Below are 26,320 nucleotides of genomic sequence, written 5' to 3'. Positions count from 1 at the left end.
TTCATCCACCCTCATGATGGCTCAGTCAGCACTTCCTGTCTATGACAGCGATCAGTGATTGTTGGACTGGTGCAGAGCAGAGATGAGTTTGAATTTAAGCTGATGAAGCTTAGATTCAATCACTGAATTCAACCTTTTATACCAACTTTATACGCTGAGTGTAGGGGGATGGAAGATAGCTGTGAAAAATCTTGTAGAATGTGTTGTGTAAAGCCACACAGAGCAGTGAACCTCAGAGCAGCAGCCTGCACACAAAGAAAATATGGAGCGCACAAGAGAAATTATTGTGAGCTGGGACTCTTTTCCCCACATTGAACCACTACAACTGATCTTGCCCCCCCCCCCCCCCCCCCCCCCCCCCCCCACACACACACACACACCACACACACACACCTGCTGAATCTCACTGTAACCCTCCTGTACTTTCGTTTTCTGTTTGGGTGATGAGGCAGCCCTCTACTATGGAGGAGGTAACATAGTGTTTGAAGCTGAGTGCATTCATTAGAATTACAATTTGAATTGAAAATAAAGTTTGTATTCTCATGTAATATTGTTTTATTGTTATGTTAATATAGCAGGTTCAGTTAGCTTTGCACAAAAATAGCAGGTAGAAACGTCCTCCAAAGAGCTACTTTTACTTTCTTTGAGTACATTTCAGAGCCTGTACTTTTTCACTTTACTTGAGTAAAGTTGAACCAGTACTTCAACAGAGTATTTTTTTTAACTCAAGTATCTGTATACTTCTACTTAAGTATAGCATGTCTGTACTTAAAGAACACTGAAGTTGGCTGTGCCGGCTCACAGAACAGCTGATGCAGTCTGCACAGTTCAACACGAGGAGGCCGTTTATTCGTGATGATTAATGAAGATTTGATAGACTTAATGGATGGAGGGTGGATGGAAAAAAAAACAATTAAACTATTTCATTATAATTAAAGATCCAATCAAATCCCAGCACTAAAGCTGCTGAAAGGATTGAATAAATTAGGATAACATCACTAACGAACCACCATCTGAGTATTCCCAGTTTCTTTAAAGGTAACAATTGCAGGAACAAATGATACCTTCAAGTGAGAAAATATTCATTTACATTGTATGGCCCATCCATCAGAGTCTTCTTAACTTATAAGTTTGTTTGGTAAAAAGGTCAAAGGTCAACCAGGCCAAGAGGTGGAGTTCTAATGACTCCTGTGTGTGTCCAAAAGATTTAGACGGTATAAAACAGGTGATTTAAACATAAACAGTTCAGTTTGTTAGTTTGACGATGAGACATTTACAAACATCTGTGAGGAAAGTTTCCTTTTTTCTCTGAGGAAGTTCTCCTGTGCACCACAGCTCTGCTTTAGCTTCACTTTCTCAGAGAGAGACCTCACATGATGATGCTGAGACACTGTCAGCAGAGACAAAAAATCTGTATCAGTGTCTGTGTCTGTGGATGACCATCAGCGTAACAGGATTTCAGATTAATATCTACAGCCACAGTCCTGAAATCACTTCATTTGTCTGGTCAAAATCGAATGAATCTGCATGATAACTGAATTCAGCCTTGATTTGGAGTTTTGACCATTATTTCCTCCACACGTTTTTAGGTGAACGTGAGCGCGGCCTCAGAATCTGAAACAACTGCGCCATCTAGTGACAAGAACGTCACAGCACAAGGATTTTCCCCCAACAGTCGTAAAACTGCAAACCTGATGTAAAATAATGATTTACAACATGTTTACATCAGTTTCATTTCAATGTAAAGATCTTTATGGTCTTAATACTCATATGAAAACTACTGGAGCAGCGGGATTACTCTATGGCATCTGGGAACAGCCGGACGGATGGAGGAAAAATATAATTTAAACAACGTTTCTGTAACTGCTGAAAGAACCAATTTAAGATGATTTTTCTCACTGTATTTTTTCTGTACTTTAACTGTAGATTTATTGTTACAGCCCACAGGCAAAGATGATGCATCCACAAAATGAGGCCTAACAAGGCATTTTTCAGTTTCATCTCTTCTGATCGAGACATTAATGAGTGCAGCTTCAAAAAATAACTAAGCAATTGCAGCTGGTGTCATGAAATGATGTTTCAGTAAATTTTTAAAATTATAAACTAGTAAAACAAAAGTCAGCACAAGACTAAGTGTGACCCTCTGACAGAGTTTAGTGATAAAAATCTTAAAGTAATAAACACATTCAGACTAAAATGAAACAAAAATACTGTTGCAGAGTGTAGATCTTTGAATGAAATGTTTCACTGTGTGTGGCATGTAGGGTTGGACTCAGCTGGACAGACAAACAACCAATCAGAACATCAGAACCTGAGCAGAGACCAGGCCTGTCCCCTCTCCCTGCACACTCTGATCCTGGATCTGCTCATGTGGCAGCTCAGGGCACTGAGAGCTGTTCCAAACCAAACAGCCTTTTTTAACCACGACGTGGCGCTGCTGAGTGTTCAGGGCTGGATCCTTAAGTGGGAGTGTGTTATAAAGCCCTCCAACACCACATCTGCACCAATGAAGGCTCTTTAACCCACTCTGTGAAGGCCAACCAGCTGTTTTGTGTCCAACATGGAGGAAAAGTCCACACCTAACAGATGTAGTTAGTACGAAGATTATTTCTCAGTCCTGTCAGTAATAAGCAAAAGAAAACTGCTTTTTGTGGGGGGATTTTTATAATCTTATAATTAAAAACACATAAATGAACAAAGACAAAGTGGTGCATTTTAGAAATGCTGAAAGGCTTAAAGTAAAATCTGAAACAGCTGACGGCAGCAGTAAAAACTGCTGCTGATGCAGATTAAAGTTCCTGTTTCTGTCAGAGAAACACAAACAGCTTTACACTGTTTTCTTTCCCATCATTCACACACATGCAGGAATTCACATTATTCACATAGATACACCTGTGTGGGAGTGGGAGGCTGTAGGAGATTCATTTGATTAGCAGAGATGATCTCTTTGAGGGGGAGTTTCACTGAACACAGTCTGCCCACAGGAGCATGACTCTCTCACACTGCTGCATTATCAAACTAAATATGGGCACAGGGTGGACCTGATGATACTGTAATGTGTTACATGTTTGGCAAAATGAATCCCTAAACCCACTGTTGTTGCTTTAAAGCAGACATGGTAAATGGACTAGTTCTTATATAGTGCTTTTCTACTCAGAATGAGCACTCAAAGCTCTTATACAACACGTTTACATTTACCCATTCATACAAGCACTTCCATTATTAACTAAGCTAAGTGCTTTAATTATCTAACATTCACACTCTGACGGTTGCGTCGGAGAGCAACTTGGGGTTAAGTATCTTGCCCAAGGATACATTGGCATGTAGCCTGGAGTAGCCAGGAATCAAACCGCTGACCTTCTGATCTGTAGGTGATCCGCTCTACCTACGGAGCTACAGCCACATGAACAAGATATGACAGGAAATGAGGGAAAGCAGAACAACATGCTGCACCCTCTGTTTGAAAGCCAGTGCTCAGCATTCCGTCCTGCTGTGACTCGCCTTTACCTGCTGTAATCTGTGGTTAGCAGTGTGTTATGAATGCAGGTTTGTCTGTCTCAACAAAACAACATCAGTTCATAAAACCAGCTCACTGAAGTCAGAATCTCCTTCACAGCAGAGCAAGAGGAATGCAGCAAACTAACAGATCACACCAGTGCTGCTTTAAAATGTCACAACAACAACAACAGAGCCAAACTTTCACTTTCACTCACTACACTGCCACACACACACACGCGCGCACACACACACACAGAGCTGAGGGTGTAAAGTGTGCCAGCTTTGCTCCCACAGCTCAGACAGCCTCTGCACGTCCTTCTTGTCAAATATTCTACAAAGTAATTCAGCTTTTCTTACCTGCAGTGCGATCAGCAGTTGAAACATGTATGGAAGAGAAAGCTGAGGAACTTGAAGGTGTGGCTTGTAGTAGGGTGGGATGGTTTTCCTGCTTCCTCTTTGTTTCAGAGAGAGCGACCTGACATTTACATCCCAGTGAATCTAAGAGTTCACAAACACTGTGTGCACAAAAGATGTTTGCTGTAAATTCTTGTGTTTAAAAATAGTTTAAAACCTTCCAGAATGAATTAAAGTTATCAGCAGAATGTGAAGAAACAACCACTCATGCATCCATGTCCAAAACAGAGACATCAGCTGTGAAGCTTTCTGCCACAGCACAGATGTGAACTTGAGGTCAGTGTGAACTTAATTTAACCAGGCAGCACATTCATTATTTTCACTGGTGCCAACGCAGCACGACACACCAACTACACACATATATAAAATCAAGATTCACATTAGCCTGCATTATTCCAGTGGATATAACTTTATCATAAAATCTTGTTTATTATGCATTTATTGTGTTTTTATCTTATTTCCTTTCCTCTGTTTTTTAATTAATTTATTTAAGCTCTGGCATGTACACACAGCACACATACAATCTGCCTCCACCAGGTGTCCCTGTTACACAAAATAATGTCACTACATTTTTCCCACATTTTGAAAATATAAGTGTTTAAAATGTTCTGCAGTATTCTCTTGTACAGTATGTGCCCCTCCTTATCACAGAGCAGCTACAGTCCAGTTTACAATACAGTGTAATATTTATTTTCATATTATCAGTCTGAACCTTTATGAAGGCTTCAATATGAAGGGTCTGCTTATCTGGTGCTTCTCAGAGAAGAACAGTCACAAAACGCTGATCTATCGGATTTAATGTTCCTGTTATTCACATCATTTTTGTACAAGCAAAACATACAGCTTTATTTGGAGACTGAAGCACTCGACCACCTCACTCAGCAACATTCAACCTGTCACAGACCTGTTAGAGTCAAAGCTGCATTTATGACATCTGATAACTTTCATTTTAAAACTCTTCTCACCATTTACTGCTCGACACATACTCTGGGGGCTGGCTGTAGATCAGGAGATAAAGGAGGTGACCTCCTAACTGGAGGGTTGGTGGTTCGATCTCTGTCTGCTCCAGTCTGCATGTCAAACTATCCTTGAGGAAGATGCAGAACCCCCAGTTGCTTTCCCCATTGCAACCGTCAGAGTTTGAATGTGTGTAAATGTTAGCTAAAAAGCCCTTAAGCATAGAAAGAAGTGCTTGTATGAATGAGGCATGTTATATAAATTTCTTTGAGTGCTAAAAGTAGAAAGTCACTGTATAAGAACCAGTCCATTTACCATTCTTTCCATTTCATACACTGTAAACACAAATGATGTTCTTACCTAAAAATAAAAATTAGGTAAAAATTTTAAGACTAGTCAGTGTTCCTGTTCAGAGTTGTTGTTCAAATGTTTTTGTGTTATTGTGTTTTCTAAAAAGTGAAAATTTCCTTTGTGAAAGTTTCCATTGTTCATGTAGGATCTGTGATCTGTGGCATTTCTTTCTTTTTCCATGTCAAACTCAGAGTAAAACATGGAGCTGCTGCAGCAGTTTGTGCTGCTGCTGCATGTGGGAGGTTTCCAGTTCCTCCTGGAGACTCTGGGAACCTCAGACCAACTTCTACTTTCTGTTTAATCTTTCTCAGCTGCAGATCAGACTCAGCACAGCTGCACAAAGGAACAAAGGGACGAAGGATGAAACCAGTGCTTCTCATTTTCCTTATAGGTAAATGTTGATCTGTTACTCATTAATGTGCGGTTAATCTACATTGTTTTAATCCTGGAAGCTTGTTGTGAACTGATCCAGCATGAACAGAAATAGGATTTTCAGAGTAACAGATTTAAACAAGCTGATGCAGTCGGGGAACTAAAGGACTGCTTCAATAACAGCTCTGCTGACAGGTTGCTGATTTTACCACATTGATGAAAAAATGCACTAAAACATTTGTTTCAATTTCTTTTTTTTTTTTTTTTTTTTTTTTTTTTTTTTTTTTTTTTACCCTTTAGTTTCAATTTCACTCAAGAAAATAATTTGTTTAGTTTTCAGATTCTTAAGATTTTTTTAAACCATATTTTTGAAAATGACATGAAAACAGTGTTCAGATGATTTTCCTCACTAGAAAAAAAAAACAAATAAGCTGTGAGATTTTGTAGTTTTCATTTAAATTACCCAAAAAGTAAAATGTCAGTTGACACAAGTGTGATTTAATTGTTTAAATTTAAGGCAACAAGCTTGGATTTGGGGGGTTATAAGATGAATAATTATAAAGCAGGCCCAGCCCAACATGTTCAAGTCAAGCACACTTTGCTTCTATTTTAATGATTGATTGAAGTATGTAAAATTCTTTTTTTAGAGCAATTATTTCTTTAAAATTTGTGCTATAAAAACACAAAATACTTGTAGTGAGAAATTTTCAGTATATGACCCACTGTCATGCCATGTCAGCTCATGTGTGGGTTAGAATTTAATTTACCACAGAATTAGCTCTGTATGTAAACCATTTCCCATAAATATTTGAGTTCAGTAATCAGGAAGGCAAAAGGGAAGGTTTAAGATGAAAAGTGGTGGGAAGATAAATTTGGAAAGGAGTCTGGGGGTCGTCTGCTGGGTTTCTGAGTCTGACTATGAAGTGTTCCAAATGCCGTCCTAGTCCTCACCCAAAACCCCGCTGGTAATAAGAAAGAAATGAAATCATTAGTGGGCCTGCTTTGACTGCTGAACACATGTACTGAAACTGAGTAAGATACAGTGGATGGATGGATGGATGGATGGAATTAATTTCAGTGACTGAATATTATTGACTTCTAACTAACTTGGGGTGATTTTTCATATGATTCTTCTTCTTTTCAGGCTTTGTCTTTAGTGAAGACATTAAAGTAGTGAAGAAGGCTGGAGAGACTGTGACTTTACGTGGTAATAAAACATGGCATCAAACTAAGACTTATCTTTGGTACTTCGGGCACTATTCCCCTGAAACAGCAATTACCATCGTCACCAATGGGGAAGTCATTCGTGTCAATGGAACCAGATTTACAAACAGGCTCAGCACAGATGTAGAAACTGGATCAATCACCATCTGTAACCTCACCAGCAATGACAGTGGAATGTTTTCAGCTCAGTTTGTGACTGCAACAGGATTACTAAAACAAAGATTTAACCTCACTGTCCTCGGTACGTGACTTTTATACGTTTGATCAGTTACTTTGGAAACTGCTCAAAGTTGTTTTTGAGGATTTGTTCTGCCTCAGAATTCTCCAAGAATAATGATAATATAATCAATGTTTTTTTCTATGATTTGTTTTTAAAAATCCAGATAACAGAAATTTTTATAATGTTCTGAAGGGGAACAATGTCACTCTGGACCCTGGACTAAAGGAGCAACTCAAAGACCACAAAGTCAGATGGATTGAGGGTCCACATTGGGATGGAGAGGAGATAGCTTCCTGGGAGAGTAACAAAACCAGCATTGGTAAAGACTATGAGGGTCTAGTGCTGCTGAACTCTCATAGTGGAGCGCTTTCCTTTATTGGTATGACCAAAAAGCTTACCGGGAGTTACTGTGTGTGGATAGAGCTACACAAGTAAACGACATATTGCCACACTGTCATAGACACGTTTTATGAACATTTTAAGTAATTTAAGTCTCATCAGACATGGATCATGTTCTCATCCTAAACACAATGCTGTTTGTCAGACACTTCCTGCATTTCAGCATCATACACAAACTGTCACTTTCAATCTGATTTAAAAAACAAAAACAACTTCAGTTTGGCAACTTTACCCTAAAGCAAAGATGAAAAAAAAAGTCTCCCAGGAACTTAGACTCCTATTATCCAAAGTTAAACTAGATTACACTGAAAATTTGTACATTAGTTCACCTTTTGGAAACAGGAAGGAAATAGAGACACAGTAGAGAAACTCTACTGTTTGCATGTATCAGCCCAGCAATATATTTGACTATAAGTCTCCCAGTGACTGCTGACTGTCTTTCTTTAAGGATTCTTTAGATGTTGTGTCTCCTCTTCTGTGTCTGAAGTAACACAGACTCAACAAGAAGACTTTTCTTCCTTGTAGATCCTGTTTCTGTACCACACATCACTGCATCACAGGCTGTCATAAACACACAGCCAGTGAACAGTGGGGTCTGCTCCATCATATGTTCAGTGGAAAATTCACCTGATGTCACCCTGTCCTGGTACAGAGGAGAGGAGAAGATAGACCAGACCAAGAACCCAGATTTCTCCATCAACCTAACCCTGTGCCTGGATATCCAGAGCCAGAATAAAGCCATCTACACCTGCAAGGCAGAAAACCCAGTCAGTAATGCGACAGCTACCTTCAACTCCACACAGCTGCATCTGCCTCATGCTACAGGTACAGGACTTTCTAATTGCTTCAGATGAAGCCTGATCAAAGTCAGAGTGTAAGTAATCTGTTTTTTAACAGCAAATTGTAAGGGCAGAAAAAGGTAGAGCTAGAAAAAATAACTAGTTACTCTGTATTAACAGGAACTAATTTGCCAATTCAGTACCCTCCTGAAAGTATCATTTCAGAGTACTTATTTCCATTAATACTGTGACATCCACAGTGGGAGTGCCAAGGAAGTTATGGATTTGCAGGGTATAAAATATTCTCCATGCTCCATCATTTTTCCCAATTGTGTTTATGGTTCAGCTTCTCAGATTGTGTTTCATTAACCATCATGGAAAAGCAAAGCTTTAACACCATGAGTGAATGAGGTAGGTGGGTTATTATCCTCATCGCTGTAGTAGCTCAGTTAGGAGTGTGCAAAAGAGGCTCTGCTTTCTCTAAAAAGGGTGATCTTGGAAGTAAACTTAAAGGTGTTGTGCTGATAGTGAGAGTGACTGGTGACTCGAATTTAATGCAAGATAAGAGTAGTAAAAAATTGTGTTGCATTGAAGGACAGTTACATTAAAGGATGTTTTGTATCCAGTGTTTTAAATGGCAGTGGATGGGGACAAATTGGTCTACAAATTTGAGCATGAGAAAGTGCTACTACTAACCCGTCCTCATGCGCGGGTGCCATTGGCATGGCTGCTATTCAAACAAGGTGTCTATTCTCTCCTGTATTAGTGAGTGAGATCTTTCACTCCCAAATCATCCTTTTTCAACCAGCAGGAGTTTGCTGCTCTGAAGGTGCCATTTTTACCCCAATCATCTCATCCTAACACTGATCAAGTAGTTTTCAGTACTTAAATGTGACCAGTGACTACAGGGCAAAGATAAAAATTGAGGGGCAATGAAATGAGTGCTGGCATGACTTGCAGGGTAGCCTTACATGAATGAAGCTACATGTAGCACTGACTCACATGCATGCACTGCTTTGGTGTAGCTTCAGCTTGTTGAGCACTGCATTGTATCTGGGCTGAGGGCATGCATTTGTGTCGATGTCAGCATGTGCGTGCATTTCACTGATGTATGAATGCAGGAACACAGAGGTTTCCAGCTGGCATGGAAGACTTCTGCAACAGGTAGAAAAAATGTGTGTCAGTGTCACAGTTCATGTGAGCAACAACCAAAATACCGAACATGACCATGGACCAAGATTTTTTTTTTTTTCTGAAAGTTGAGTTTCAGTCTAAAAGCCATTATTCACCATCATAATTGTGAACGCTGTTCTTAAATATGATGACCAAGACACTCATTCAGCAAAAAAAGCAAAGCTGAGAAATGCCAAGAGCCACATTTCACATGAGGACCGGGACTTTGGTGGATGCCCACTTCTTGTTTCCTCAGTGCCGTCTCACCAGCAGGAGGAAGTGCAACAATCAGAAAATTCCTCTCAACAATGACTTCTCTGTTAAAGCTGAAAAATGAAATGCAGAAATAGAAAATTATCATCTGATTTCTGTTCTTCCACAGTTTTTCAAACACAGTGCTGAGTAATTGTTTTATTATATTTTCTGCTTTCTTATCAGTTGCAATTTCGTGATTGGTTAACATTCTTTTTACTATTGTTATATAACTGTGAGCATAGATGACATGAAAGGCAGCTCCCCATGTATGTCTAGGTTGCTCATGTCTGTGTTGTTGTCATGTTTCTGAACAAACAGCAACACCAAGGAAATGAAAACGTTTTCCTGTGTTTACAGGTGATGAAAAATGGAGTTGGAATACCAGATCAGATGTTTCAGTGCTTGCTGTGCTCGCTGTGCTTGTTGTGGCTGTGGGATTCATCGTGCTCGGGTTAAGAAACATAGAATCAGGAAGTATGTGAATTCAAAGCTTTGTTATTCACCATATTTATCTTTTTCTGTTTCTTGTTACTATTGCTGACAATATTTCCTGTAATCCTTATAATAATTTTTTTTTCATTATTATTTTTCTAGATGATTATGTGAAACTAGGGACTAAAGTCAGAGAACGAGAGACAATTCATGACCACCAAGCCTTGGAGGTATCCATGTTAGAAATGTTTTATATCTATCACAAACTTGTTAACATTCATAATAATTCAGAACTTCCAAAAATTTCAGTAAAATCAGGATGAGATATTTTCCACTATGATTCTTTTCCCCACATTGCATACAGCAGGAAAAGCCCCGTTTAGATGAAATCTCCATTTAGCAAAAACTCCTTTGAGTTTAGGCAAGATTGCAGGAAATATGGCATCTTCTCAAAGGGAATAAACCTGGACTATTCTCACCTGAACGCTTTGTCGGAGGGTGTGTCTGACATTGTGTTCTCACCAGAGAGTATATAAAAGATGGATGCATGCATTACACCATTGTCCCAATACTTGATATTATTATTGAATTGAAACACCAGTGTTGACTTTTCAATTCAATTTTATTTATATAGTGACAAATCACAACAAAAAGTTACCTCAAGGTGCTTGATATTGTAAGGTAAAGAGCCTACAGTAATTACAGAGAAAACCAAATGCTCAAAAACAAATCTCTGCGGGCAAGCACTTGGCCACAGTGGGAAAAAAAAAAAACTCCTGCTTAACAGGAGATTTAAACATATATATCATTTGTGATGATGATTATTATCAGCTGGTGAATGAAGGAAAATAAAGTTATTCTATCTCTTCTAAAAATACATCAACTTATAGCTGCCTTTATCTAAAAAAATAAAAACAGCTAAATAACTACTGTCCTAATAAAGATAAATTGTGTTTTAGATGTTCCTTAATAAAACTGCACATAAAGAAATACATATAATCAGACAGTTTTGGTTATAAATGGATCATCCCTTTAAAGTTTTCTTAACTGCTGGTTTCAACAATTGCAGAAAAATTCATGTGTAATTTATTTTCTTCTTTCAGGGCAGTAATGAACACCTGCTGTCAAACAGCACAGGACACGACTACCAGACAATAAATTAAAATGCTTCAGACTTTTCTTTGTTTGTCTCTCCTCAAGCACTGGGAGAATCAACATGAAACAGGGATGGAGAGTGTGAGATGGGGTCTGTGTTTAAACTGGACTTTCTCTGGGGGACGCTGATTTGCTGAGTGTGGATCTTCATTATAACCAAATCACACTTTTCTCTGATTTTACAATCCAACAAATCATTTTGCAAGTACATTATTATTATTATTTTCAATGCGCTTTTAACCCAAAAACTTACTTTTATTATTGTCAGAAGTGGGGGTTTTTGTTTGTTTGTTTGTTTGTTTTGTTTTATATGTTTCACAAATGTTTTAAATGTTGTGAATTTCTCAATCAATTTGTTCCCAATGATGCCACATCATTATCTGCTATTTCTGCTTTCATTACTGCTCAGTAAAAACTACTGATTTCTGCCTATGAAGTTTTAATAAACTGAATTATTTATGAAGTTATTGTTTGTCTTGTGTCCTAAATTAAAGTATCATACAGTATCGAGGGGACAGGGGCACTCTTAGTAATTGGAAACTTGACTGGACATTATCAGAAGTCAAAGTTAAGTCAAAGAAATCTTTGTAATCCCCACAATAGTTTTGCAGCTAGTGGTAACATTTTCTGTTATTTAACAGACATATTACCAAAGTAACAAAACAGTTTTTGAGCCTGTTTGTCCTTGACCATGGCACCACACATCTGCGGCCTGAGGAGAGCAACCTGAAGTGGCCATGAAGATGGTGGCTGGGGTCGGCCAGGACAGAGCAGGCTTTTCTTAAGATGCTGACCTTGTACACCTCCCCCCAGGGTGTTCAGGGAAACCCCCGCAATATTGCTGCATAGTTTTAGTTCCGTCTTCCTCTTCTGGGGTGTGCACAAGGTTGCCATCAGGATGTGGGGCCTCAGGTCTTCTGAGCTCCTAGTGGGCTGTGGATGGCCTGAGTCCTTCCCTATTCACCTCTGGATCTCGGGGGGCATGGTTGCAGGTTCTTGCCCTCATTATTGAGTACATTGCATGACAGAGGCGCATCCAAACACATTACTGCGAACAACAAAATTGTGTGTATGTGTGTATATGTATGTGCATGTGTGTGTGTATGGATGTGTGAGTGTGTGTGTGTATATCTACTTTTCTTTGATTATTTATTTTTCCTTCCTTCCCTTTGCCCCCCCCCCCCCCCCCACCCCCCCCCCCCCTTTGTTCTTGCCCCTTCCTATGTGCCTGTCAAAAATAAATAAATAAAAATACAAACATTAACAAGAATAGCCTATAGAAAACTTATAGAGCTGTCCTTCTAAAAGCAAATAGGTTTGGTACATCAGTGCATTCGGATCATCATTCTGATTGTGAAAAATGACAGACATGACAGGCTTTAAAAAAAAAAAAAGGAATACTCAGTGCATCATGAGAACCCCCCCAGCAGCCTGGGTCTATTGAACCATAACTAAGGGATGGTCCAGGGTCACCTGATCCAGAAACTGGTGAAGAAGCTGAGGTTACTGGACATGGACACTGACATCTGCAACTGAGTCCTCTGCTCCCTGACGCAGCGGCAGCAGACAGGCAGGGTGGCAAGAAAACATGCAGCTCCATCATGGTGAACATAGGGTCCCCTCGGGGCTGCGTCCTGAATCCCCTCCTGTGTAGCCCCTTAACTGGCAAGGGCCCGGTGACGGGCCGTTTGTAGTCGCTTTTATATGGCAGGCTAGACCCTCCCATTTTTATTGACACGTCATTCGGCCAATCATGTAACTGGCTGCACCAAATCACCTGACAAAGCTACGTGACGCCCTCTGAGTATTATTGGCTCTGGGAAACCCATTTCTTAACATGATTGGCCGAATGAGGTGTCAGTCAAAATGGGCGGGTCTAGCCTGCCATATAAATGCACTTCATTCGGCCCGCGGACCAGACGCAGCCGATTAATAGGCTATGAAATGGGTTGTTCAGAGCCAATAATAACCAGAGGGTGTTATGTAGTTGTTTCAGGTAATTTTATTTGCTGCCAGTTAAGGGGTTAACCTGCTAACCCATAACCGCACTGCCACCCACCCCACCATCCATATCATTAAGTATGCAGATGACACAACTGTGGAGGGTCTCAATGAGAACAACAATGAGACTGCATACAGAATGGAGGTGGAGCAGTTAACACTGTGGTGCAGGTCCCACAACCGAGTCCTTAACATAGAAAAAAACAGCACGAGATGGTGATGCATTTTGGAAAACTTGACAGACAGGCCTGCAGACCTCTAACCACCAATGGGGCTGCTGTGGAGAGGGTCAGCAGTGCCAAGTTTCTCAGAGTCCACCTGATAGAGGACTTGACCTTACCACCAATACTGCACAATACTCCACAGGGGCACCATTGAGAGTTTTATGACCTACAGCCTCACCTCCTGGTTTGAGCATTTGTAAGAACTACGAGAAATATCAGCTGAATAGGTTGGTGAAGATGGCCACAAGGATCATAGGTACCCCCGCCCCCCCCTCTCGCTGCTGGACATGTACAGCACTGTATCCGTAGTATGTCAGAAATTCTAAAAGTCTCTTACCAATCATCTCACAGCCTGTTCTCCCAGTTACCATCTGGGAGAAGGTTCAGGAGCATCAGCTGTAGATCCAGCAGACTTTTCAACAGCTTCTTCCCACAGGCTGAGAGCACTAAACAAACTGTGACCAGGTACCTTCTTTGAACATTTGCACAATTCTTGCTTTTGAAATGTCTGTGTAGATTCTCAGTCATCCAGGTCATAGTAGTCTCTGGAGCTTGAAAAAGGCGACTGGACTTCTTTTTGTTTCTTGAAGACGTTTCACCTCTCATCCGAAAGGCTTCTTCAGTTCTCAACCAAATGGTGGAGAGACCCAGGTATTTAAACCCCTGTGGGCGTAGTCCCCTGGAGGTGGTTATGACCCTCTATTGATCATGTGCGTGAACACATGTGCCCAGGTGTGAAGGGGGCGTGGGTCATATTAATCAGTGGTTTCAGTTGAAACCAATTTAGGACTCCGCTCCATTGTTTCCTGTGGCCTATTGAGGTCACTGGAACAAAGGTGTGAATGGGGGTTGAGACGTCTGGGAAGGGAGCTCAGGACAGCACTGTAAGCGGGGAAAGTTGGTGACGTAATCCACCTCCTCTGTTCAATGATGGTTGTTCACAGTGGACATAGACGGCTTCTTTCACTCCTCTTTCAAACCATCTGTTTTCCCTGTCCAAAATGTGAACATTGGCATCCTCAAAAGAGTGCCCTTTTTCCTTCAGATGCAGATGTACTGCTGAATCTTGTCCTGTCGAGGTGGCTCTTCTATGTTGTGCCATTCGTTTGTGAAGAGGCTGTTTGGTTTCACCAATGTAGAGGTCCGAGCACTCTTCACTGCACTGAACAGCATACACTACATCGCTGATCTTGTGTTTGGCGGGTTTGTCCTTGGGATGAACCAGTTTTTGTCTTAGGGTGTGACTTGGTTTGAAGTATACTGAGATGTCATGCTTGGAGAAAATTCTTCTGAGTTTCTCTGACAAGCCTGACACATATGGGATGACAATGTTGTTCCTCTTGTCCTTCCCATTCTCTGTAGTTTGTGTTTGGCCTTCATTCTTGTGCATCTTAGCTGATTTGATGAAGGCCCAGTTGGGGTAACCGCATGTTTTGAGGGCTTTCTTAATGTGTGTGTGTTCCTTATGCTTCCCTTCTGCCTTAGAGGGAACACTTTCCGCACGGTGTTGTAGGGTCCTGATCACCCCAAGTTTGTGTTCCAGAGGGTGGTGGGAGTCAAAGAGGAGATACTGGTCTGTGTGTGTGGGCTTCCGGTAAACTTCAATGTTGAGGCTTCCATCTTCCTCGATAAGCACCGCACAGTCCAGTAATGGTAACTTGTTATCTCTGGTGTCCTCCCTGGTAAAACGTATGTATTTATCCACTGAGTTGATGTGACGAGTGAAGGCTTCTACTTCTTGGGCTTTGATTTGACCCAGGTGTCATCTACATATCTGTACCAGTGGCTAGGTGCCATCCCTTTGAAAGAACCAAGAGCTTTACTTTCCACTTCCTCCATGTAAAGGTTGGCTACAATGGGAGACACTGGGGAGCCCATGGCACATCCCTGCTTCTGTCTGTAGAATCCATCATTGTATTTAAAATATGTTGTGGTAAGGCAGAGATCTAAAAGTGCACAAATCTGATCTGGGGTGAAGCTGGTTCTGTTCAGTAAGGAATCGTCTTCCTGTAGTCGTCTTCTGACGGTCTCCACTGCCTCAGTTGTAGGTATGCAAGTGAAAAGTGAAACCACATCAAAGGACACCATGGTTTCATCTGGATCCAGTACAAGATTCTGGACCTTGTTAGTAAAATCTGTAGAGTTTTCAATGTGGTGATCAGGACCCTACAACACCGTGCGGAAAGTGTTCCCTCTAAGGCAGAAGGGAAGCATAAGGAACACACACACATTAAGAAAGCCCTCAAAACATGCGGTTACCCCAACTGGGCCTTCATCAAATCAGCTAAGATGCACAAGAATGAAGGCCAAACACAAACTACAGAGAATGGGAAGGACAAGAGGAACAACATTGTCATCCCATATGTGTCAGGCTTGTCAGAGAAACTCAGAAGAATTTTCTCCAAGCATGACATCTCAGTATACTTCAAACCAAGTCACACCCTAAGACAAAAACTGGTTCATCCCAAGGACAAACCCGCCAAACACAAGATCAGCGATGTAGTGTATGCTGTTCAGTGCAGTGAAGAGTGCTCGGACCTCTACATTGGTGAAACCAAACAGCCTCTTCACAAACGAATGGCACAACATAGAAGAGCCACCTCGACAGGACAAGATTCAGCAGTACATCTGCATCTGAAGGAAAAAAGGGCACTCTTTTGAGGATGCCAATGTCCACATTTTGGACAGGGAAAACAGATGGTTTGAAAGAGGAGTGAAAGAAGCCATCTATGTCCACTGTGAACCACCATCATTGAACAGAGGAGGTGGATTACGTCACCAACTTTCCCCCGCTTACAGTGCTGTCCTGAGCTCCCTTCCCAGACGTCTCAACCCCCATTCACACCTTTGTTCCAGTGACCTCAATAGGCCACAGGAAACAATGGAGCGGAGTCCTAAGTTGGTTTCAACTGAAACCACTGATTAAATATGACCCACGCCCCCCTCACACCTGGGCACATGTGTTCACGCACATGATCAATAGAGGGTCATAACCACCTCCAGGGGACTACGCCCACAGGGGTTTAAATACCTGGGTCTCTCCACCATTTGGTTGAGAACTGAAGAAGCCTTTCGGATGAGAGGTGAAACGTCTTCAAGAAACAAAAAGAAGTCCAGTCGCCTTTTTCAAGCTCCAGAGACTTGCTTTTGAAATCTTAATGCACAGTACAGCATATACACTTCAACACTTCACTACGCAGTATGAATGCTGCTACCTGCTGGCCTTGTTTTGGTTTTGTTCAATGCTGTTTCCACTTACCTTGATTAACTAGTGTGTGCATTTAAGCCCTCAGTTTTTCCTGTTCTTTGTTGTGTCATTGTCAATGTCCCTGGTTGTGTGACTGCCTGTTCCTCAGTTTTAGTTCTGGCTTTTGTTCAGCCCAGTTTATTTGTACCAGTTGTTCCCCTTTTCAACAAACCTCAATTAAGTCCAGCTTACCATTTGTGGTCCGCCTTTGCCTGCCTGCCACAGCAACCGTGATATTTACATTTTAGTTAAATTGATTAAACTTCATTTGCACTGCTTCATTCCACGCAAAATGCCATTTTCTTTCTGTTGTACCTGAAACTGCAGAAAGTACAATAAAGAATCTTGAAGGTCTGAATATTGTCTCATACTGAAAGTGTAGAGTTAGTACACTATGCCCTCTAGGAAATGCGTCTATGAATATTATCTTGATCCACTGTTTACATTATTTAATGCTCTAATGTTGGCTTGATCATCACAGGTTAGGGACATGCTGCAGTCATGCAGCTGCACTCTTGTTTATGTTTATGTTTATTGAGATCCCCATTAGTGTCAGCAGCATGCTGCATCAGCTATGCTTCCTGGGGTCAGTTTACATAAAAATACAAATTACATTGATAAACAACAAAAACAAACAAAAATCATTACAGATGCAGTATTCAAATAACACATGCTCATATTCATAATTTTTAAACAAGACACTTTAGTTTAAGATAGGGAGATATTTTAGATTTCGCTTTCATAAAAAGTATTATACCTTATTTATTTTATAGTATATTTTCAGTTGCTACTTAGAACCGTCTGCAGTACTTTGTTTAATGTTTTGTGGTAGTGAATTCCATTCATGCATTGCTCTAAACGTCACTGTACGTTGGCTTAACCTAGTTTTACATTTTGGCAGAGTGAAACACAGTTCAACCGCGTGCCTTGTTGAGTAATCATGGGTATCTTTACTAAGTGGTAGTTTATGGTAAAATATAGATGGACTTTTTACTGGAACTATGTTACTTAGAAAATTTGTCAGTGCATACAACCCTCTATCCTTCACCCATAACCTGGAAAGCTGATTATGCATTCTAGCAACATTTGTCTTAGTGCCACCTTTTAGAGCCACACGTGCTGCCTTATTTTGCACCAGTTATAATTTTTTAATGATCTAAATGAGACAGTACAAGAGTTTGAATGACAACTGGGATTGTTTGTTTAGTTAGATATTCCGAACATCTTTTAATAACAGACAAACTACTCCCCATTTTAGAAACTACTCTCTGGATATGTTTATCCCAGGAGAGTTTACTGTCTATAAGAATTCCTAAGAGCTTCACCTCTTCCCTTTTTTAACCAATACATTCTTTATGTGGAGATCCAATTGAGGTTCGGCTCTTAGAGAATGATTTGTTCCAATGACAATACTCATTGTTTTAGAAACATTTAAAATGAGTTTGTTACTGTCCACCCAGTCAACTATACATTCAATCTCTCGTTCAAGATCAGTTTTAATCTCACTAACAGACTTTGCTGCTAGATATACTGTAGTGTCATCAGCAAACATTGAGATGCCAGCTTTACTTAGCACTGATGGTAAGTCTTTTGTAAATATCGTATATAGAGTTGGGCCAAGACAACTGCCTTGTGGCACTCCATATGTTACAGTTTTAATGTCTGAATAGCAGCCATTATAATAGACCAGTTGTCTCCTGTCACTAAGATAACTACTGATAAACTGTAATCCTGATTCTACAAAGCCATAGGATTTAAGTTTCTTCAACAAAATCTCATGATCAATAATGTCAAAGGCTGCAGAGAAGTCAAGTAACACAACCTCAATTATATTATTATTTTCCATTTCCCACAACCAGTCATCTGTCATTTGAGTAAGTGCAGTTGCAGTGGAATATTTTTCTCTGTAAGCATGTTGATAATTTGTAAAAAGGTCATTGTCTTTAAAATAAGTGTTATTCTGTTCGTGTATAATTTTTTTTCCATTATTTTACTCAGAATTGCCAGTAAACTAATGGGTAGACAATTTGTTTCAGTAAATGTAATTTTTTTATTTTTTAATAGAGGTATTTCGATACTTTCCAAGCAGACAGAAACTTGTTTTTATTAAAACACTGATTAATTATATGAGTTACTACTGGAGCAATAACTGAGGCTATAGGTTTTAATAGTCGCCAGTCCAGTTCATCCACTCCAGGAGGTTTGTCTTTATCAGTCTTAAGTAATGATTCAACTTTTGATATGCATACATTTTTAAAAATAAAATTGCATGTCTTATTATGCATCATTTCATTTATTAGTGAATATCATATATTTTCCTTGTTCAAGGTGCTTCTTAAGGAATCAGTCTTGTTTAGAATCTCCTCTACATATTAAACAGGATTAAAATTACTGAATATTCTTTTTCTGATGATTTTTGGACCAGTTCTAGGAATTTTTGTCTTCCTTATTATTTTTATTATATTATGGTCACTAAAACCTACAGGAGTGGATGAAGAGTCCATGCAGAAATGTGACATGTTTGTAAAAATATGGTCAATACAAGTTGCAATTTTGGTTCCATCACTTTTGTAACTTTTATAACTTAGTCTAGTTGGTTCATTTATTATTTGTGTTAGACCACAAGCAGCAGGTGCAGTTATTAATTTTGATTTCATGGGGCAGTTTGAAGAGCACCAATCAATGTTCAAGTCTCCCAATAAATAGACTTCATTGTCTGTGTTTGTGACAAGATCCAGCATTTGACAAACATGTTCTAAATAATCAGTCTTTGCATTTGGGGGCCTGTAGCAACAGCCAATAATTAGTGGCTTAACGTACTTTAGATGAAGCTGGATCCAAATGGTTTCAACTGTGTCCAGCATGAATTCTTGTCTTACTTTTACTGGTATATGACTTTGAACATAGATGGCAACTCCTCCCCCATATGCATTTCTACCTTTACGAAATATATTATATCATTTATTGCTACAGAACAGTCCACAAATGTTGAGTCTAAGTGGGTTTCAGATAGTGCCAGTACTTGAACATTATTAGAAAATAATAATTTTTCTATTTCACATAGTTCATTTCTAATACTGCATATATTTATGTGTGCTATTTTTAACTCTGGAAATGTTGAGTGACATTTTTATTTATTTTGTTTCATTACATCAGACCTTTATTTTTTTATTCCTTCCTTGTATTACTTTATCTATATCCATCTAACTCTTTGAGATCTTTAACAATCACAGCTTTGGTTCCATCATTGGATTGTATCATCACCCTGCAATTTCTGGTCCATGTTGCTCTAATTTTGTTTTGTTTTTTAAGAATACGTGCATGTTTTGCAATTTCTGCATTTTTAGGAATCAAGTGTTCATTTACGTATACCTCAGTACCCCTCAGTACCCCTCAGTACCCCTCAGTTTTTTTGACTGTTTAATTAACTCAATTTTATGTTTCCTGTTCCGGAATCTGACAATTATGGCAGATTTTACTGTGTTATCTTTTTTGGGGAGTATATGACAGGCTTCAATGTGACTGCTCTGAATGGATATGTCTTTACTTTCCAAAAAGTTTATAATCTGTTGTTCAAGCCTCTTTAGTCCTCCACCTGGCGCATCCTCTCCCACCTCACTATTCGCTGATACAGCTCTGGCATATGTTTGATGTTTTGTATCCAGTCCTTGTATGATTATATCGTCTGAGCTGTATGTGAGGATGGGAAGAACAGATACAGGGAGCACATCAGGGACCTGCATGTGGAAAGACATGTCCAGGAGAGAGGTTCCTGTTGGTACTTTTTTTAGGGGTCTCCATATTCCTTTTTGGCTGCAAATTCAAAGCCAATTAAAACCACAGTTGCCCACAAATCACTGGATTGAGTAGGTTCTGGTGCAGGCTGTTTATTAGTCATCTTTGTTACACACACAGTATATTCATAAAGTAAGACACAGACAGTAGCATAGTTAAGACTGAGATACACACACACACACACACCACAGACAGAGAGAAGAACTGTTGATCGTGCTCCGGCTCCCTCATGCAGATCCTCTCTTTTGCAGAGACTGAGTGAATGTGCGAATAAAATCAAACTGTCCAAATGATCCATGGTGATGAGCAAGTTCCATTGCAAGTTACTAGTACTCAGAAGTATACAAACACAAAAGCTAAAGAGCAAAAAAGCCCTCCCGGGAGGTTATGCCTTAGCAGGTACTGAACAAACAGACAACACAGACAAAGACTATCACTACATCCTCTCCCCTATTGTTACTCTTCCTCTAACCATGGTATTTATACTCTTCTCCTTTCTTTCTATAAGATTTGTGCTGAGTATGCTTTTTCTAAGCATACATTACGGGGTCTCATTAATCTTCTCATATCTAAAAGAGCACAAACATCCCGGAGCATTTTTAATTCATCAACATTACAGTAAGAAAAATCATCACAACAATTGTCAAAATTAACCTCCTTGTTGCCATCCTTTAGTGCTCATTAAAAAGGATTTACAACTGCTCAGACTTACACTGGCCAGATATTGGAGAGAAAGTGAGGCTAAATTTGCCCCTAGACTTGTTGCTTAGAGAGATTTACACTTTTTTGATTTGCATTATCAGAATCCTTAACTGTGCTACATAGGCAAGATGTCCTAAGGCTAGGTCTACTGGACAGATTTATCCCTATCACCAGTATAAGTTGAAAGATGGGCAACTGGGTTAACTGGTGTCCCGCACGTGAACCCGAGAAGGGCATTTTAATGAGCTGAGACCCCTAAGCATGAATTTAAATGAGCAACAGGTTCAATACTGGGCCAGAGCAGAAGACGAGTATGCTTTGAGAATGATCTGAGAGGGTCTGCTTGGCCAGAGCAGACTGCTAAGGAGGGGTACCAGAGCTTCTGGGGCCCTGAACGTGAATAAGAGCAATTCCAACAGGCCTCAAATCTTCCCACTAACTTTAGACACACAATATGCATTTTATTTCAGTGAAAAAAGCAGTTTAGTTGCAAATAAAAAGAAGCTAGAATAATAACTTTAAATATCAGCATTGAAATGATAAAAATATTTCCAACATTCCTACTTTCAGTCAGTCACCACTGAGTCAGATAAATTTCAGCCAGCCAAAGAGAATAACCAGTCTGCTCAAGACTTCTCTAAAAGAAGTAACGAGCCTAATATAAAAGGCATTAAAACCCATTGATTTCAGTGTACACTGATAAAAACTAAACTTTGTATAAATCACTCAAATATTTCAATGTAGTAAATTAAATTAGCAAGTAAAAGCAACTTCATTTCATTATGTAGATCAAACAAAGGTTTGTATAAATTACTTAATTTTGTTAAATGTATTTAATGATTTTTTCTTAAGTAGAATTAACTTGATTTTGCATGTACATGTAAAGCAAAACCATTTGGTAAATGGACTGGTTCTTATATTGTGCTTTTCTACTCTGTCTGAGCACTCATACAACACTTTTACATTTACCAATTCACACAAGCGCTTCCATGAGTTATTGTCTAACGTTCACACACATTCATGCTCCAATGCTTGCGTCGGAGAGCAACTTGGGGTTCAGTATCTTGCCCAAGGACACTTTGGCATGCAGCCCGGAGCAGCCAGGAATCAAACCGCTGACCTTCCGATCAGTAGGTGACCTGCTCTACCTCCTGAACTACAGCTAATCTCATTTGTGTTCATATATATTTTTTTAGATATCTAAAATTATTTCTGAAAGTGAAATTTATTGAATTTATAACAGATTGAGCACAAATACAGATTCTATTCACTAGAATCTGTATTGAGAGTTGTTATTTTAAAGTAGCATTTCATATTGAACATGTATTCAATCTTATCTGAATTGCATGCCTGATAATGACAAAAACTTCATAAGTAAAGGAGTGATATTGGGGGAAAAAAATTATCAGAAATTATCACTTTTTTGTGCCACTTGTTTTATTTTGATTATGCAAATACGTGAACAACACACCAAAAAACCAGAAAGTGTGTCTCCCCTAGAAGTGCCAGACCGATTGACAAAGATGTGTAGTATGAAAGCAAAAAGAGGGGTAACAAACAAAAAGAGGAAAGACTTCCAAGCCATCAGGATCTTTTTTCTGTATCAGATTAGAAACACATACTACAGCAAATCAAAACAGCACGTATATAAAAAAAAGATGCTTTTTCCCAAACTTTCTCCTATCAAAGGAGAATGAATCATTTGAATCTTCTAGAAACATTTGACAAGTAAACAAGAGGCAACAGAGTAAAGAACTGTTGACTCGTGAGTTCCATGAATCAAGTAGCTAGCTCAAGCTTTTATACAAAATACAAGCTAAATAAAAGCACTGAGATTAAAGTGGTTTCCACAGGTAGAACAGAGGAAACATAAATACAACCAATCAGGCTCAAAAACAACTGTGAGCAGAAACAAGGTCTGTGGCAGTTTATTACAAACATTTAATAATTCTATTAAACATGTACATGGAGCAATGATTGTTTAAAAAAAGAAAAAAAACTATATGTGTGTGTGTGTGTGTGTGTGTGTGTGTGTGTGTGTGTGTGTGTGTGTGTGTGTGTGGTGTGTGTGTGTGGTGTGTGTGTGTGAAGTACATACACAATTTAAGTCCATTTTGCATTGGCAGAGAAAATGTATTTACGAAAGGCATATCAGTTGCATTGCAATATTAACCTACATTCCTCAGGTTTACAACTTAAGAAGACATCCATGTAGATGTCATGATAGAAATGATCGAGCCTCTGTCTCATTGAGAGGATAAGCTCCTCATCTCCTTCAAGTCCATGCAGCAACCTGCAAATCCCTGGTAGTGGACATGTTTCTCCCTGCTGGCCATGATGTGAGGATCTGGAAGAGGACCTGCAAAGTGAGATATGTCAATTTCAACATAGATTTTAATTATGTCATGTGACCTTTCAAACTATGACAGTCACCACTAATCACCTCCCTGTACATGTTTGTAACTCTTTTAATAGTTAGTTTTAAGCTGCTGCAAATTTAATGGTGAAATTTTATTATAAATTGGCAAAGATAATATCAAGGCATATAAAGAAGCAATACCTATATTCACACTTGTGTTTATCTTAGAAATGCATTACCATCTTAAATAGCTGGGGGCTCTCATATATATATATATATATATATCCATCCATCCATCCATTCACTTCCGCTTATACTGTTCAGGGTCGCGGGGGGGCTGGAGCCTAGCCCAGCTGTCATAGGGCGAGAGGCAGGGTACACCCTGTACAGGTCGCCAGCCTGTCACAGGGCCAACACAGAGAGACAAACAACCTTTCACACTCACATTCATGCTCTCATTCACACTATGGGCAATTTAGATTAGCCAATTAACCTAACCCCAGTAAGTGCATGTCTTTGGAATGGGGGAGGAAACCGGAAGTACCCGGAGGAAACCCACGCAAGCACGGGAGAACATGCAACTCCACACAGAGAGAGGAGAGAGGCCTGGGGCCAAGGTGGAAATCGACCCAGGCATTCCAGATGTATTCTAACTGTGAGGCAGCAGTGCTAACCACTGCGCCACCGTGCTAGAATATATATATATATATATATATATAGATATATATATATATAATATTATATATATATATATATATATATATATGATATTATATATATATATATATATATATATATAGATATATATATATAATATATATATATATATATATATATATATATTATATATATATATATATATATATATGACTAATGCTATCCTAGCATATTAATTAACAGGTAGAAAAGACAAAAACACGTACCTCCATGACGTCAATGAAGAATTTGTAGCCTTTGTCCAGTTTTGAACGTGTTTGTCTGCATGTCATAATATCTCCTAAAACCGTATTTGTGCATATGTATTAGACTGTTTAAACTCCATCCACTGGAAGTAAAGATCCCCAGCATCGAGGCCAACAGAAGTTGTGTGACGTCATGTGAAAGGGGTCTATACCAAATGAACAACGCAGATGAAACGCAGTAAAGATGAAGTGACTTTTGAGGACTCTAAATGTGCATGTTCAAATTGAAACTTACAAATAAACATGCTCCTGTAACTTTACTGTTGACTTCTCTCTTCTTAAATTATAGAGGGATGATGATCTGAGGACCAGAGAGACCTTGCGCCTCATGCAGTTGGTTCTTACCAGTATGGACCTCAGCGCCCGAGTCAGACACTGAAACAGACCTAACAGAACCACTTACATCTGTTTACAACAGACAGTTAAGAGGCCCCCTGCCACATATTATTGCAGAACAGTCATGAGGCATTTAAGAAACTTTAAATTAAGCTGATCAATGTGAAACCCTCAAGCTTTGTTACCAGGGAGCAGTCAAAATTGCAGGACTTGGCAACACACCATACACAACACACAGAGAGAGAGAGAGAGAGAAAAGACAGAATAACAAGTACAAACATCTCCAAATGGATCCATTGGTAGGTATGTTTTTAATGTGCTGGTTACCTGCATGCCATAACTTCTTGTTGCCATGAAGGGGGGCCTGCAGCTTTAAAGAGAGGAGAAGAAAGAGAAGTAACTCTATAGAGGTCTAGCTGCAGTGGTAGGAATCATCACATTTGTGATTTCTGAATGAGATTTCTTAATTCCTTTTCAGTCTTATATAAAATAGCTGACTTGCTCATTCATATCTATACACTATACACACTTTATAATTATAATATTTACATTGTGCAATAATGGTCCAGTTAGGGCTCAGAGTTGAGCAGACGGATGGCTTGTGGGTAAAAACTCTTCTTCAACCTTTCAGTCTTAGTCCTCAGGCAGCGGTAATGCCGGCCTGATGGGAGCAGGGAGAAGAGAGAGTGTCCGGGGTGGCTGGGCTGTTTTAGGATCTTCATGGCCCTCAGCCTGCACTGCTTGGTGTAAATGTCCTGCAGGTTGGGAGGGTGGTTCTGATGGTCCGTTCAGCTGAACGAACCACCCTTTTTAGGGCCATGAAGTCCTGCTTGGTGCAGTTTCCCATCCAGGTGGTGATGCTCCCACGCATGATGCTCTCGATGGTGCAGGTGTAAAAGTTCCTGAGCACCTTGAGTGGGAGCTTGAAGTCTCTCAGCCGCCTGAGGAGGTAGAGACGCTGTCTGGCCTTCTTCACAGTGATGTTTATGTGATGAGTCCAGGACAGGTCCTGTGAGATGGTCACTCCCAGGTATTTGAAAGTGTCCACTCTTTCCACCTCAGCACCACTGATGACAAGTGGATGGTAGTCCCTCTACTGCTTCCTGCTGAAGTCCACGATCAGTTCCTTTGTTTTGCTGACGTTGAGCAGGAGGTGGTTCTCCTGGCACCAGTTCTCCAGGCGGGAGACCTCTCTCCTGTAGGCTGTCTCCTCATTGTGAGAGATTAGTCCCACAACAGCAGTGTCGTCAGCAAACTTGATGATGACGTTGGACTCTGACGTGGCCTCGCAGTCATGGGTGTACAGTGAGTACAGCAGAGGGCTGAGCACACAGCCTTGGGGGGATCCAGTGTTGAGGGTGAGGGAGGATGAGGTGAGGTGACCCACTCGTACCACCTGTGGTCTGCTGGTCAGGAAGCTGTGAACCCACCTGCACAGGGATCGGCCCAGGCCCAGGTCCAGCAG

General features: G+C 40.0%; 1 long non-coding RNA gene across 1 annotated transcript; it reads left to right on the top strand.

Moving 5' to 3' along the window:
- Positions 1-8,135: 8,135 nt before the first annotated feature.
- LOC115779773 (uncharacterized) lies at positions 8,136-11,608 on the top strand. The gene is made up of 4 exons (XR_004019939.1): positions 8,136-8,260; positions 10,000-10,116; positions 10,237-10,304; positions 11,178-11,608. It is a non-coding gene; the product is annotated as an uncharacterized LOC115779773 (long non-coding RNA).
- The last annotated feature ends 14,712 nt before the right edge of the window (positions 11,609-26,320 follow it).

Source organism: Archocentrus centrarchus, chromosome 1 (genome assembly GCF_007364275.1).
Source record: "Archocentrus centrarchus isolate MPI-CPG fArcCen1 chromosome 1, fArcCen1, whole genome shotgun sequence".
Lineage (NCBI taxonomy): Eukaryota > Metazoa > Chordata > Actinopteri > Cichliformes > Cichlidae > Archocentrus > Archocentrus centrarchus.
Note: the sequence above shows the minus strand (reverse complement) of the source record. Positions and strands in the feature narration are given on the sequence as shown.